The following is a 10,880-nucleotide window of genomic DNA, read 5'->3' on the forward strand; positions in this document are numbered from 1 at the left end:
GCAGGAATCTCTCACAAAACTCTGCCTGAGCTCAAACCTGTTTGTTGTGAGCGTTATCTTGGAACTGTCAATAGTTGGCTCTGATAATACCTTCACATTTCAGCTGTCAGGGTTTGTCCAGGGAATTTCTATGCTCAACTACCTTTACCAAGATTCTTCTGAAATTAAAAATTCTAAAACCCCAGTATTTACCTTGGATGAGCTACTGTTGCACTAGCTTAATATCAGATGGAAACTCCCTTGACATCCAGAGTACTTGATGGCAGCGAACAGAGTGGCTGGCAATGATGCCATGCTGTGTGGGGTTTTTCTGCTGTTAGACAGCTGTATATGTGCTAGTGGTGTTGGAAACACATGTCAAACTGTGGGCTAAGCACAAAAGCAAGCTTAGTCTTCTAGACTACAACCCTCACCCTTATCCTGTGGTAATTCCTGTGACTTCATAACTATTTTCCTGTTTTTAAGTTCAAATAAGAAAGGAAAAGTGGCAGTACAGAGGAAGTGGTGAAATCAGCCATATACAATACGTGCATGAATTGCCAAGGAAAGCTATCTTCTGTTAACCTTTAACTGTATCTGCACTGCTGCATTACAATTGATGTTTTAACTTACTTTTCATTTTCTGTATTAATTTTGAATTTATTTGTTGTCCCTTCAGTAACAATTGCATTCACAGAGGCTTTAAGTACATGATTTAGCATGTCCATGCTAATAGTCAGGCAGTGGCTGCCACTCCTCCAGCCCTGCCCTCTCTTCCCTTGCTCTGCACGGGCTGCTGCTTGCCTGGCCTTGAGAAGCCAATTCAGCTATCCAGTCAGGAAGAGAAATTAAAAAGGAAATTCTTATTGGTCAGGTTTTATAGGTCTGTCCATACCCAAAGTGTTATGGGTATGGCCTATGCAGTGGCGCTCACTGTGGGAAGGAGTGAGAGTGAAGAAGCACCAGTGGTGGGGTGGGAACATGAGAGGTCTGCAGCTGTGGTTAGGAGCCAGATACTCCCTTGGGAAGGAAAATCTCAAACTTGGATTGTTGTTTTGATGTCTTATACAAGTACACCACCAGCTGCTGAGTTGCTGCTGTGGCAACTCCTGCATGAACCTCTGCTTCTCCCCAGGGATGCTCAGCCCCTTTCCTGAGGCTGCGCCTGCATGGCTCCCTGTGCGCTGCAGCTGGAGAGGTCAGACCTCTGACTTGCTGCCATCTATAAACTCTTAAGTGTTTCAGGGTGAGAGGGTGTTTTAGCAGCACAATACTACCTTGGCTTTAAATTTGGTTTTTCACTATTTAAGGGAGATACAGCTTTTGAGTGAAAATGTATTGTTAAAATGACTTGAACAGCTTTGAGGCTGTTCAAAGTGTGAATGGACAAATATATTACCTTTTCATTCTCTCATTCTAATGCATAAATTCAGAACTACATGTGTTGTTTAAAACCATGGTAAAATGTTAAATTATTTTAAATACCTGTGTCTGTTCTTCTACTTTAATAAATGAATCCAAGTATTTCAAGAACTGTCAACAGATTCTGCTGCAGAAACAAACTTCAGGTTTGTGTTTATACTATTGGGTGTGCTACAGAGATGAACAAAATCTAAATTTGACAATTGTGCTTCTCTTGGTATGCTTACAGGAAGACTAGTGTTTATAGTTCAAACTTAACTTGGGAATGACTGGTGACATGTTCAAGAAGTGTCCTTCATAAAGGGAATGTCATTTGAGAGTTTATAGAGCCTTGGCAATAATGTGGGGATACCACTAATTGTGGATGTCACAAGATACATTCTGTCACATTACTTATGTAATTACTAAATTGTGTGATTGAAACAGGCTTCAGTATTCTTAGGTGGAAATAGAAATTAACCATAAGTAAATGAGCTACTATAACTGGTATTTCCTGACATGTGGATGACTGTAAGAGTCTAGATACTAATTTTTGGGGGGAATGTCTTAGCACTTCAAAAAGTTTTTTCCCATGGGTATGTGTATAAAAATAATTGCCCTTGCTTTTGTGCGTGGTCAGCAGGAAATGTTTATCAAGTGAAAAATGGATATCTAGCTGAAGGAGCAGAAGTACATATGGCATCACTAAACCCCAAACCACTTATAGTAAAAGGAAGAGTTTTGGAACAATTGCATGTTTGGCCTAGCCAAACCAAAATACATCTGCAGGCCTATTGTTTAGAGCAGCTGTCTTTGCATTAGATTTATAGTTCTGATTTTCTAGAACTTAATATCAAACTTGGCTGGTTCTTATTAGGTTTTTACTCCAAAGTGTACTTCTGTTATTTAAATCTGGCTTCCCAAACTGTGGACATAACTTTTCACAGGAGAGAAGAAGGATATTTAATTTAGATAATTTTTGTTTCCTTAGGTTTAAAAAATAAATCACTTAGAACAGAAGTCAAAACATAGTATCTTGAATTTGAGCATTCCAGATATTTCCTGTTCAGCAAGGAGAGTATTTGAGTAGTAACACAGTAGCTTCCCCCTCTAAAGCAAACCTAGGCTCTAGCATTTTGCATCTGACAGGTAGTTGATGGAAAGCAAGGAAGTTTCAAATGGTTCTCAAGGTCCCTGTAACAGTTTGCTGCTAGTGGACAAGAATATTTTTGGCAACAGGTTGAAGATTTGAGAGCTCTAACATCCAGAAAAATATTTAAATCCATTAATTACTGTGAAAGTAGTAGGCTCTGGTGAAAATAACTTTTTAGAATATGTCTCTGTTAAGCAGTTTATTGGGTCCATTTAGGTATTTAGAATGGATTACAGGGGGTGAGAATTGGGAATCATATCCTGTAGCACTCCTAGCAAAAGATACTTTTTACTGAAACAAACATGGTGTTTCAGGAAACCCATGTTGCTTTCCATGAAGAAGTTGATTCTCTTTACTATCTTGTGATTTCTCCTAATTTTATTTTTTCAAGATGATGCATATTTAATGACAGTATAAAACTGATGAATCTATTACAAAATCAAAACTAAAGGGACCTTTTAGTGGAAGGAAGAAAATAATATCTTTGCTTCTTGTTTCTCTCTTTTGTTTTGTACTGTCTTTTCAGATGAAATTCTAACGAGCCTTAAAAATTGAATGATGTAAAGAAAATAATGTATTATTGTTCTCAAGCATAGAATCTCATTCTAATGTTTCAAATAGCTTTATAATGATAATTATAGCTTATAGATGTGGGAACTTCAGTTGTGACAGTGTAAGCTGCATCATATCTGATGGGGACTGTTGTACTGAGACGAGATGAACAGCAACAGAAAATGTGAGTAAATACTGAAAAATAAGCAGTTGCTTCAATAGGGTAATTTTTTTTATATCAGTATTTTTACAGGGAAGGAAGGACTCATTCTTTGTGACAAGTGAAAACTAATATTGGAGTTCAGAAATCCTGTACCATAGAAACCAGGTTCTTACAGAGAAGTATAGTTAAATATCCCGTGAACTTAATAAGCCATTTAAAGCTTGTAAAAGTATAAAGATCCTGCAAGTATACAATCAGTGTTAAATATTAAATGACTCGTAGAAATCCTGTTTGGCTGGTTCTCTGCTATAGTGTTTCAAACACTAAACATTGGAAAAGAAAATGTCTGATTCTCCATAAAAGTATCTAGCAAATGAGAGAAGTACAATATTAGAAATTACAATGAGTCTCTATCAGCTATTCATATAAGTGTTGCATTCTAAAGCTTAATTGAATTCTGTTTGAAGTGTTAAGTCACGGTGAAAACTGGTTGCTTATTTCATTTAGTAGGAAGGTAATGCATAACACCAATAGGGCCAAGAGTAATTTGGAAGTAGTCCTTTCACTGTATATTTATTGATTTGATATCGTTAATGACATTTTCACTTTATTGCAGCAATAGTCTGCTGCTCCTTTCAAAAACATACATGGAGCAGAGGGTATAAACCAACTTACAATGCCACTTCCTTGGCTTGTTTCTTTACCTTGCTTTTGCATCCAAGTGATGTGAAAGGAATGACATTCCAAGGGTTTTTTAAGTGGGGTGACAGGCAGATGAGATTAAAATTTTCTAAATTGCTGACTATTCTGATTAGAAGATATACTTAGAAGATTTGGTTTAGCTAGCAAAGAAGTAGCGTGGACTGGTAGAAATACTGTAGTATAAGGACCAAAATAATCAAAGCAAATGTCCTACTGCAAAGCGGATATGAATGGCCCTTTTGTTACCCTCCCTCATAATTGCCACTAGGCGGGAGGTGATGACAGAGGAGTGACTAAATTTTATGCAAAGATGTGACTCAATTTCTACATTACAGTAAGTGAATGATGCTCATTTTTTCATGTCTGTGGTGGCACAAGAATGGAGTAGAGTCCAGTTTCTAGTGATTTGTCTGTAAGCAATCTCCTCAGATGAGACTCATCCTCTATTGAGATCTGTTGACAACTAAGACTGCACCAGTTCAGAGGGTTTTGTTAATTGATGGAAGCTTGCTAAGAAGTTTGACATGCCATAGAGCTCCCAGAGTCAATATGTTGCATGGTGTAGCCTAGGCAACTGTAATAGGTAGTTTGTCAAGTAGATGTTGGGGTGATGTGGTTGCCTGAAATTAGAAAAATACCCTTTCCCCCCATATTTTGGTATAAAAATGCAAATTTTTCAATATTGGTTCTTATGCATTCTTCTTGCTTTAGTACAACTCAGAAAGGATACATGTTTTGTTTCCAGAAGGAGTGTGGTGGTTTAGATATGAACTGTGATGTGTGGATAATTACTATCAGATGGGAGGTGTTAGCTTATTTGGAAATGCGTACTTGAAACCTGTTTTCTGCCGTGGTTTGCTCTTTTACATTGGGTATCTGCTGGAGGACTTGCAGGTCTTAACATGGAGGAAAAACTTCAAAAAGGTGAATAGAGGTTTTTTGGTCAGTCACAGAAAAACTGTGGCTCTCAAAGCCTTGACTTGCTGGCAGAGCACAGGGCTCTCACAGCAGGGCCACCTCATCTGGCCAGCAGGAGGGTTTTGCTGGGAAAACTGAAGTGGTTCTTTCAAGGAAGTAAAAGCTGCCCGTTTGCCATAAAACGGCATACTCCTGGATTTGGGTTCTGCAAAAGAGCTGTGGGATGCTTGAGGAATACCTACCAAGTCCAGTTTGAGAACTGCTCATAACCAGAGTTCTAGGAGGTATCTTGTCTCTTTGGTATAGGTCCATAGCCAGGAAGGTTAGTTGCTTTCATGTTTGGTATAAATGCTGGTTTTGTTCATTCTGGGATGTTTTGATTTTTAGAGCTTCCTGCTTTTAAAGCAGAACTATGGAAACTGTTAAGATATTTATGCATCTTTACCTCTGGATCTGAAATGACCCTAGGCTGGTCTCTTTGAATCTCAAACTGTAGCAAAAATAGCTGGTTGCCAGGAAAAATACTCTTAGGCCTGTAATGGGTCTGCATGACTGCCAGTAACACAAACATGAACGACGAATTTTGTAGTTTATTTCATTCCTGACTTGATCATTTTTGTCATCTTCAAACTATCATGCTCTCCCACCAATCTTGGACCTCTTCTTTTTTCCATGCAGTTGTAGTGGGACATACCTCACCCTCTCGAGTCTTTGCAGTGGTGCACACATCCCCCTGAACTTGTTTGTCAGGCTTTCAAAACATGAAGGATTTTTAGCTGCCTAATCTTTCCCAGAACAAGAAATGTCCAAGTCTCCTTCTTTATGCTGAGAATGTTCTTGTAGCGTCTGATAGCAGAGGTGCACTACCCTAATACTGCCTGTGGCAAAGCTTTCATCCCCAAACCAATTCCAGCCCAATCCTCAGCCTCTGCCACTCCTTAGTATATGCTGGTCTCATATGCCCTTTTCTCAGCAAACTGCATTAACTGAAAAGAAACATAAAATGTGTGGCTGTTAAAGCAGGCCTTTTGGAAACACTAACCAAAAACGTTAGCACTTCCAAAAGGTCTGCAGTGTGGTCCAGCCACTAGGTTGTGGGTCAAAAAAATTAAGATGTGTTATTAACGGAGTGCGCTGGAAGAAGTCAGGTTCAAGGATGATCTTTTGAGAATTAGAATAAAGAACAAAGATGCAAAGCAAGGGGAGGGGGCACATAAAAAAAAATAATCTCTTAAGTGTCTTAGTACAATAATTTAGTAATGGACAAGGTTACTGTAAAGGCTTTGGAAAATCCCATCAGGAACCCACAGTATGAGAATAAAAGTGCATTGGTAGTTAACTTGCTTGCAGATCCACTAAATGGTAGTGTTCCTGCATGCTAGGATGCACCTTAAATACCTCACTCCAGCATTCACATTTTTATCGTGAGATGCTGTGTCCATAGTGTGAACTGGTGTCAAATAGGAGCGAGATGAGTCATCTCCTTCCTGAGCAGGGAAGAGCAGGGCTAGTCCTGCTAATAACTGACCTCTCTGCTCTCCTGAGAATTTACTGTGGAGGCGGAGGCATGGTTTTCAATCTTAGCCCACTGCCTCTGTAAAAAGCCTCTAAGTGCTTAATGTAAAACTGCAACACAGCTGCTTAATACCCCTACCAGTGTGTTAAGTGTCCAAATAACCATTAAGACTGCTTAAACTGTAGGGATTGAAAGGGGATGTTCCCTATGCAAGGTCAAAAAATCACAAGTATTTCTAGTAAAGAGCTGTAAGAATAATTTCCTATAACTTGTGGCAGATGAGGGTGCGTAGCATAATAATCACTCATTTTTATTAGTCTTGTGTCAGACCTTAATACCTTTATGGGTGCTCACTTCCTATTTTTTTTCTTAAGAATGGGGTATTTTACTGTGTTGTTTGTTCTGCAGGCATGCAGTGAGTATTTGCAACTTCCAGAACAGGGTGCTCTTAACCAGGTGGCTTGGTGAGGAAATGCTGGTGTTAGCTTGGGGTTCAGGCAGTGGCAGAAGTGACCAGGGGCAAATGGGGAACCTGCTGTAAAGGTGAGGTTTCCCCTGGGGAGAGCCAGGTGCAGGTGAGGCTCTGCCAGTGTGTGAATTTATCTACTGTGGTCAGTTGTGTAGTAGTTTATGGGAAAAGTCTACAGGATTTTTGAGCCAGTGCATTACTACTATTTTTTCTCTCTTGTATCCTAGCTGAAGGAAGGCATGCAAAGTGAATTTCCACCTTTTTGTGTACACAGGGGCTATGAACATAAGCATGAGTATTAGCAGCACTGACATGGCTCCATGGCTGGTGTCAATGCCACAGTTTTGGGTTTTTTTGATAATGGTAGTGCCTACACAGCACCAGGCTTGATGGTGTCAGATTTACCTTTCTCAAAGAGGAAAGAGGGTCTTTGCTCAGGGACTTGCAGGGCTCATTGGCAGAGCTTTAAACTAAGCTTGAAGAGGGAGAGAGATAATACCAGGCTTACCCATGACAAGCTGTAGGATGACATACCAAAGTGCAGGGTGGGCAGGGTTGTGGAGCCACCTGGCAGAAGGCCAGGCTGCTAGTGAGGGCCCTCAGCCTGTTCTCTGAGATGTGCTGGCTACACTGGCAGCACACTTGAAGTCTTACAGAGATGAGTCAGAGACTTCTGAAGTAATAGGAGCCAAGAGGAAAACACCAGTGAAATATCACAAAGGAGTAATGGTGTGTTCCTCTAAGAAGGTGACATGGCCGACAGCCCAGCTGAAGTGCCTCTACACAAACGCAAACAACATGGGCAACAAACAGGAGTTGGAAGCCACCATGCTGCTGGGTAACTACAACATGGTTGCTATTACTGAAACTTGGTGAGATGAATTTCGTGAATGGAGTGAGACTATCAATGCTACAGGCTCTTCAGAAGCGACAGGTGAGGAAGGAGGGGCAGAGACATTGCCCTGTACATCAAGAAGTGGATAGAATATGAAAAGCTGTCTCTGAAGAATAGCCACAAACAGGTTGAAAGTTTTTGGGTAAGAACTAGAGACAGAGGCAACAAAGGGCACCTTGTGTTTGCTGTCTGCCACCCAATCAAGGGGAGCCTATTGACCAAAACTTCTTGCTACAACGACAGGAGGTGGTGTGCTCACAGACTTTTGTTGTGCTAGGGGATTTCAGCCAACCTGACAGCTGCTGGAAAAGTAGCATGGCAAGAGACTCCTGGAGTGCATTGAGGATAACTTCTTAAGGCAGGTAACAAACAGCCCTACCCAAGGATGTGATACTGAACCTGGTGGTCACCAATGCGAATTAGCTAATTGGTGTCATGGTGATTGGAGGCTGCCTGGGCTGCAGTGATTGCACACTGGTGGAGTTCAGTCCTTAGGGATATGGATCAGGCAAAGAGTAAAGTCAAGACCCTGTGTTTTAGGAAAGCAAACTTGTAGCACTTCAAGGAGTTAGTCAATAGGATCCTCTGGGAAACTGCCCTCAGGGACAAGGAAGCAGAACAGAGCTGGCAGAAATTTAAGCATGCTTTCCTTAGAGCACATATAGCTCTTGATCCCAGGTGTAAAAATCGGGCAGAGAAGGCAAGAGACCAGCATGGCTGAGTTGAGACCTCACCCTTCAGTTTCACCAGCAGAAGGAAATGCAGACAGTGGAAGCAAGGACAGGTATCCTGGGAAGACTATAGGGATGCTGCCTGTGGATGGGGGTCAGGAAATACAGTGCATGGCTTGAGCTGAACTTGGAAGGGGATACAAAGATTAATAAGAAGGGTTTCAACAGGAATGTGAAACAGAAAAAGAAGATCAAAGAAAGTGTACCCTCACAATGAGTAAGACTAGCAAGCTTCGTAACAGCAGATGAGAAGCCTAAGGTACTCAACAACTCTCACGCCTTTTCAGTGGCAACCTCTCTTCCCACACTTCTTGAATGGATGAACTGCAAAATGGGGAATGGGGGAAGGATGGGCAAAGTCCCTCCCATTTTAAGAGAAGATAAGGTTTGTGACCACCTAAGGAACCTGAGCATATGTAAGTCTTAAGACCTGACAAGGTGCATTCCAGAGTCCTAAAGGAAATTGGCTGATGTAGTTGCCAACCCACTCTTGAGGATATTTGAAAAGTCATGACAGTCAGGTGAAGTCCCTAGTTTCTAGCAAAAGGGAAACATTGCACCCATTTTTTTAAAAGGGTAGAAGGAACTACTACCTTGGAACTACTAACCTATCAGCCTCACTTCTGTGTGTGAGAAGATTCTCCTACAAGCTATGCTAAAGCATGTGGAGTACAAGGAGAGGTGACTTGAAACAGCCAGCATGGCTTCACCAGACGCAAGTCCTGCCTGATCAACCTAGTGGCCTTCTGTGATGGAGTGACTACATCAGTGGACAAGGGAAGAGCTATGGATGTCATCTGTCTGGATGGCCTTTGGCATGGTCCCTGACAACACGTTTCTTTCTAAGTTGGAGAGATACAGACTTGATGGACTGTTTGGTCGATAAGGAGTTAGTTGGATAGTCACATTTAGAGGGTAGGGGGCAATGGCTTAATGTCCAGATGGGTATTGGTGACAAGTGGTGTCCCTTAGTGGTCTGTCTTTGGGCCAGTGTTGTTTAATACCTTAATCAATGACATAACAGCATTGAGTGCACCTGTAGCAAGTTTCCAGATGACACCAAGCTGAGTGGTGCAGTGGACACGCCTGAGGGATGGTGTGCCATCAGAGGGACCTGGAGAAGTGGGCCCATCTAAACCTCATGAGATTCAACAAGGCCAAGTGCAAGATCCTGCACATCAGTTGTTGCAACCTGCATTGTCAATACAGGCTGGGGGATGAGACTGAGAGCAGGGAAGGGACTGGCAAAGAAGGACTTTGGGGGTACTGGTGAAAGAAAGCTGGACATACCTCGCAACATGTACTTACAGCCTAGAAGGCCAGCTGTATCCTGGGCTGCATAAAAAGCAGCGTGGCCAGCAGGTTGAGGGAGATGATTCTTCTCCTCTGCTCTGGTGAGACCAAACCTGGGGTACTGTGTCCAGCTCTGGAGTACTCAGCACAAGAAAGACATGGACTTGTTGGAATGAGTTCATATGAAGGCCACAACAACGATCAGAGGGATGGAACACCTTGGCTTATGAGGGAAGGCTGAGAGCTGGGGTTGTTCAGCCTAGAGAAGAGAATGTTCCAGGGGAGAGCTTATTGTGGCCTTTCAATGCTTAAAGGGGGCCTATAAGAAAGATGGCCAAGGCAGCCAACAGCATTCTGGCTTCTATCAGACATAGTGTGACCAGCAGGACTAGGGAAGTGATTGTCCCCCTGTACTCAGCACTGGTGAGACTGCATCTTGAATACTGTGTTAAGTTTTGTGCCCCCCACTACAAAAAGGTTACTGAGGTGTTGTAGTGAGTCCAGAGAAGGGCAGTGAAGCTGGTAAAGGGTCTAGGCCACAAGTCTTGTGGGCAACAGCTGAGGGAGCTGGGGTTGTTCAGTCTGGAGGAAGGGAGGCCAAGGGGAGACCTTATAGGTCTCTACAACTACTTGAAAGGAGGTTGTAGCAGGGTGGAGGTTGGTCTCTTCTTCCAGGTAACAGATGACAGGACAAGAGGAAATAGCCTTAAGTTGGACAGGAGAGGTTTAGATTGCATATATGAAAACGAGTTCTTCGCTGAAGAGGTTGTCAAGTGCTGGAGCAGATTTCCCAGAGAAGTGGTGGAGTCACCGTCCCTGGAGGTATTTAAAAGACATGTAGATGTGGTGCTTAGGGACATGGTTTAGCACTCAGTAGAGTTGGGCTAGCGGTTGGACTTGATGATTCTAAAGTTATTTGCCAACCAAAACAATTCTATGATTACATGGAGTTCCAAGCGGCTAAAACAAAGCTCGGTTAGCGTGGGGAAGGGCAACATTCCTTTCGCTATCTGCTGTTGTTTGAGTAAAGGGAGATCGATCGTCTCATGTCTGGGGCTCGCCTTTTCATAAAAGAAGGGCTGTGGCTTTCAGAAATCATTGGCTGCTT

General features: G+C 42.2%; 1 protein-coding gene across 5 annotated transcripts in view; it reads left to right on the forward strand.

Annotated features, from left to right (window-relative positions):
* The window catches only part of MTUS1 (microtubule associated tumor suppressor 1), a 93,629-nt gene that overhangs the window by 66,813 nt on the left and 15,936 nt on the right, over positions 1-10,880 (forward strand). The window lies entirely within an intron of this gene.

This window comes from Chaetura pelagica, unplaced genomic scaffold, assembly GCF_000747805.2.
Source record: "Chaetura pelagica isolate M959 unplaced genomic scaffold, ChaPel_1.0 scaffold67, whole genome shotgun sequence".
Classification (NCBI taxonomy): domain Eukaryota; kingdom Metazoa; phylum Chordata; class Aves; order Apodiformes; family Apodidae; genus Chaetura; species Chaetura pelagica.